The sequence below is a fragment of the Schistocerca piceifrons genome, unplaced genomic scaffold (assembly GCF_021461385.2).
Source record: "Schistocerca piceifrons isolate TAMUIC-IGC-003096 unplaced genomic scaffold, iqSchPice1.1 HiC_scaffold_338, whole genome shotgun sequence".
In the NCBI taxonomy this organism is placed as follows: Eukaryota; Metazoa; Arthropoda; class Insecta; order Orthoptera; family Acrididae; genus Schistocerca; species Schistocerca piceifrons.
This window is the reverse complement of record NW_025728557.1, coordinates 100,001-105,000: the sequence shown is the minus strand read 5'-3', so window position 1 is coordinate 105,000 and position 5,000 is coordinate 100,001. Positions and strand designations below refer to the sequence as shown.

Below are 5,000 nucleotides of genomic sequence, written 5' to 3'. Positions count from 1 at the left end.
TGTTCAAAGTAAACGTGCCGGCCCACCGAGACACTCAATAAAGAGCACCCTGGTAGGATTTCAACGGGGTCCGCCTCGGGACGCACGAGCACGCACGGGGCGGTCGCACGCCTTCGGCTCGCCCCACCGGCAGGACGTCCCACGATACATGCCAGTTAAACACCGACGGGCGGTGAACCAACAGCGTGGGACACAAATCCAACTACGAGCTTTTTAACCGCAACAACTTTAATATACGCTATTGGAGCTGGAATTACCGCGGCTGCTGGCACCAGACTTGCCCTCCAATAGATACTCGTTAAAGGATTTAAAGTGTACTCATTCCGATTACGGGGCCTCGGATGAGTCCCGTATCGTTATTTTTCGTCACTACCTCCCCGTGCCGGGAGTGGGTAATTTGCGCGCCTGCTGCCTTCCTTGGATGTGGTAGCCGTTTCTCAGGCTCCCTCTCCGGAATCGAACCCTGATTCCCCGTTACCCGTTACAACCATGGTAGGCGCAGAACCTACCATCGACAGTTGATAAGGCAGACATTTGAAAGATGCGTCGCCGGTACGAGGACCGTGCGATCAGCCCAAAGTTATTCAGAGTCACCAAGGCAAACGGACCGGACGAGCCGACCGATTGGTTTTGATCTAATAAAAGCGTCCCTTCCATCTCTGGTCGGGACTCTGTTTGCATGTATTAGCTCTAGAATTACCACAGTTATCCAAGTAACGTGGGTACGATCTAAGGAACCATAACTGATTTAATGAGCCATTCGCGGTTTCACCTTAATGCGGCTTGTACTGAGACATGCATGGCTTAATCTTTGAGACAAGCATATGACTACTGGCAGGATCAACCAGGGAGCTGCGTCAACTAGAGCTGAGCAGCCGGCCGCCCGGGAGTGTGTCCCGGGGGCCCGCGCGAACACGCAAGCGTCCGCTCAATCATTCTGCAAACAGGAGGAGGCTGAGCTCCCCTGCACAATACACCTCGAAACCCTCTCAGGTCCCGGCGGCGCGCAGCGCCGTCCCAAGTACTTGGTCGGGTTCGAGAGAGGCGCAATCGCCCGGAGTTAGGCGAGTAGACGCTTTCGGTGCGACCACCCGTGCTCCCAACTGAGCTTGCCGCTGCCGACAGAGGCCCGGGAGCGTGCTGTCGTGGCATTGCCGGCGGGAGACAACACGCGCCACCTACGGTGACCGGCAGCTCCAACGCCAGCGCCACAGAAGGACAAAAGCCCCACTTGGGTGCCGAAGCGAACTCTCCCAGCACAGCGCACGCGCCAACACATCCGCACAGCTGCGATACAAACCACCAGCGAGAACCGCTGGGGCGACCGAGCAGCAGACGGCGTCGCGGCGCCGAGCGCCGGGCGGCAGCGCATCCTCAACGCACACAGTCCTCAATCGGACCAGCACACTGAAGATGTCCACCGCGCTTCGCACCGGGCCCGCGAGGACCTACTTTGGCCGCACGGCGCCGCGCGCAGGGTGCGCCGGCGCGCAGCTGCGACGCCTGCCGCGTCCGTCGGCCGGCGCGCCTGCCACTGGCCGCCCCCACCAGCCGGCTGTAGCGCGTGCGCCCACGCACCGCGCGGCCAGCACGCCGGGAGGCGCCCCCTCACCGGCCGGGGACGGTCCCACCCAGCCACCGCCGCGTATCGCTTCACACCCAGATGCCGTTCAGTTTCGTCGGCATGGTGGGTATCGCTGGAACAACCGGTTAGTACCTCAACCTATCGTCGCCATCACCGATTCACCCCTAGCGAGAACAACCGCACCACAACAGGTTACCATTTGTTCATTTGCGTAACTTCACCAGAAAACGCAGGCGTCCATCGCCATTTGCAACTTCCACGATTATTGCATGCCTGTGTCAGGTGTCACGCCACACTACGTCTGCCCACATACACGCAACAAAATGTGCACGCCTAGACAATACGTGGAAGGTGGCCCCCGTACGTATGCGATGTCCATTGCTCGAACGACTGTCAACCGGCCTCTGTAGCATGTCGCAGATATGGAACGCGGTGCACCATGCCATCACGGTGTGTGAGGAGAGACGACTAGGTCCGAATACATCAACAGACAGCTCATGCTGATCGCCATCCACGGCGTCCGTTCCTCCCACACGTCTCTATGGCGTACCACACTGCAATCCAGCTCTCATAGGGAGACGACACGTAGCTGCGTGCACAATATTTGCACTGTATGGTCCGCCGTTTTTGGGCGCAGTCGTTGTACGGTCACACATGTGCCACGATGTATCATTCAGTACATAAGGACGAATGTGCAGTACAGATTGTGGTTTACGCGTACGACATTAGCGGACAGTTGACACAGGCCGCACCACAACGTAGCCTGAGTACGTCGCATGCGGAGGGCATTGAACATGCAAAGTTCTCACCAACCAGCTTGCGAAGGCAGGGGGCAAGGTGGGGACGTGGGGAGGGGCGGCATGTACGTCCTGCTGCCATCCACATTACAGTGTACAGCAGGAGCATGTGGAAAGTGAGCAAGACTTGCAAGGTGTTTAACATGAAGCGATACACAGGGGAGCGGGGAGTGCGAGTAGCGAACTATATTGCGAGGGTTGCGGGTGGGCAACACTACACTAATTGAACGAGTCGTATAACAATTACAGAGCAGGTTTAGGCGACAACGTGGGTTACGTTAGGCGACGACGTGGGTTAGGTTAAGGCACGACGTGGGTTAGGTTAAGGCACGACATGGGTTAGGTTAAGGCACAACATGGGTTAGGTTAAGGCACAACATGGGTTAGGTTAAGGCACAACATGGGTTAGGTTAAGGCACAACATGGGTTAGGTTAAGGCACAACATGGGTTAGGTTAAGGCACAACATGGGTTAGGTTAAGGCACAACATGGGTTAGGTTAAGGCACAACATGGGTTAGGTTAAGGCACAACATGGGTTAGGTTAAGGCACAACATGGGTTAGGTTAAGGCACAACATGGGTTAGGTTAAGGCACAACATGGGTTAGGTTAAGGCACAACATGGGTTAGGTTAAGGCACAACATAGGTTAGGTTAAGGCACAACATAGGTTAGGTTAAGGCACAACATAGGTTAGGTTAAGGCACAACATGGGTTAGGTTAAGGCACAACATGGGTTAGGTTAAGGCACAACATGGGTTAGGTTAAGGCACAACATGGGTTAGGTTAAGGCACAACATGGGTTAGGTTAAGGCACAACATGGGTTAGGTTAAGGCACAACATGGGTTAGGTTAAGGCACAACATGGGTTAGGTTAAGGCACAACATGGGTTAGGTTAAGGCACAACATGGGTTAGGTTAAGGCACAACATGGGTTAGGTTAAGGCACAACATGGGTTAGGTTAAGGCACAACATGGGTTAGGTTAAGGCACAACATGGGTTAGGTTAAGGCACAACATAGGTTAGGTTAAGGCACAACATAGGTTAGGTTAAGGCACAACATAGGTTAGGTTAAGGCACAACATAGGTTAGGTTAAGGCACAACATAGGTTAGGTTAAGGCACAACATAGGTTAGGTTAAGGCACAACATAGGTTAGGTTAAGGCACAACATAGGTTAGGTTAAGGCACAACATAGGTTAGGTTAAGGTACAACATAGGTTAGGTTAAGGTACAACATAGGTTAGGTTAAGGTACAACATAGGTTAGGTTAAGGTACAACATAGGTTAGGTTAAGGTACAACATAGGTTAGGTTAAGGTACAACATAGGTTAGGTTAGGTTAGGTTACACGTTGTTGTAAGGAAAGGTGTAGGGGGGGGCGGGGGCGGCAGGTTCGTTGATAGTGATTATAGTAAGTGAATGCTTGTGACATGATCAGATTTGTCACGTCAGGATGCACCTTTGGCTTATTAGAGGCGGCGCTCCAATTCTATGCTTGTGTCAGACCTGTGTCTTTGACTCATGTCATTGTTTGTGCGCTGTGACAGGAGGTACTATTGTGATGTTGGGTGCACCGTTGTATAGGACATGTGTGGGTGTTGGTGCCTGATCTGCGCAATGGTGGATGTCGAAAGGGTGGGATATTGTATTTTCCGCATGGACCTCCTGGTCTGGTTGTGATAGTGTGGATTGTGTAATGTGGCGGAGAGGATGCACTGGATGTTGTTCCATGCTGGTGCTTACATATTGTATGTGCGCCCGTTAGAAGCAGAGAGTGGTGCGTGATCAGAGTGGCTGGCTGACGTGTGGTTCCCATTGTGGGCAGACTCTTTCAGCATGTATACGGACAGTTGTATATATATTCTGTAGTTTGATGGCTCTGCATTGATTACTAATCAGCGCCGTGTGTACGGGTAATCTGGTTCCAGTCCAAAATGTTCCATCTGTGTACATTAGTGACAAAGACTCCCCTCATGCAGTGGGGCTCGGTCTGTTATAACTCTTCCGCGTAATATATTTGCCCCACGTTTTTGCGACTGCGAGTGCGAGTGCAACGCGCATGGGGACCGACATGCTGATGGCTCGGTATCGGACGCCGTACAGTGAGCAACGCGATCGCGTCTCTCGCTCGTAAGTGGTACAGGTCGCGGCTCATGTATAGGGACAGCGGGAATGTCGCATATTGGCAATAACTCTTCATGAAACGCACGTTATAGGGGTGGATTGCACTTTACGAGTGCGGGAAACGTCCGCCGTTCATCCGCTGGAGGTGCGCGTTTGGCGGTTGGGGTGGTGCACGAACGGGTGCGGGTGGAGTCATTGCCGGTCCACGGCTTCGTGCAGCAGAGCCACTGGAGATTGGGTGCTATGGTCGACAGAGGCTGCAGGCTTTGTGGGTGGCGTCGAAAGGCGGGCACTGTGGCGCCATCGCTGTCTTAATCGGCTTGGCGTCGCATAGATGGCGGTATCGTCGTTGGAGGAGGTCATGTTGCGGGAGACCTACAGATGGCGGTATGTTTTGTGGTGCGGACGTAGTGTTGTCAGATGCGCATAGATGGCGGTATTGCATGTGGTGTCGCCCTATTTTCATAGATGGCGATACTGTTTTGCCGGCATGG

General features: G+C 53.6%; 1 non-coding gene across 1 annotated transcript in view; it reads right to left on the bottom strand.

Annotated features, from left to right (window-relative positions):
• LOC124745870 overlaps positions 1-851 on the bottom strand; it is a 1,909-nt gene extending 1,058 nt beyond the window's left edge. Inside the window, exon 1 of the ribosomal RNA XR_007011193.1 lies at positions 1-851. This exon is cut by the window's left edge and continues 1,058 nt beyond it. This is a non-coding gene — a ribosomal RNA (small subunit ribosomal RNA).
• Between the last annotated feature and the right edge of the window lie 4,149 nt (positions 852-5,000).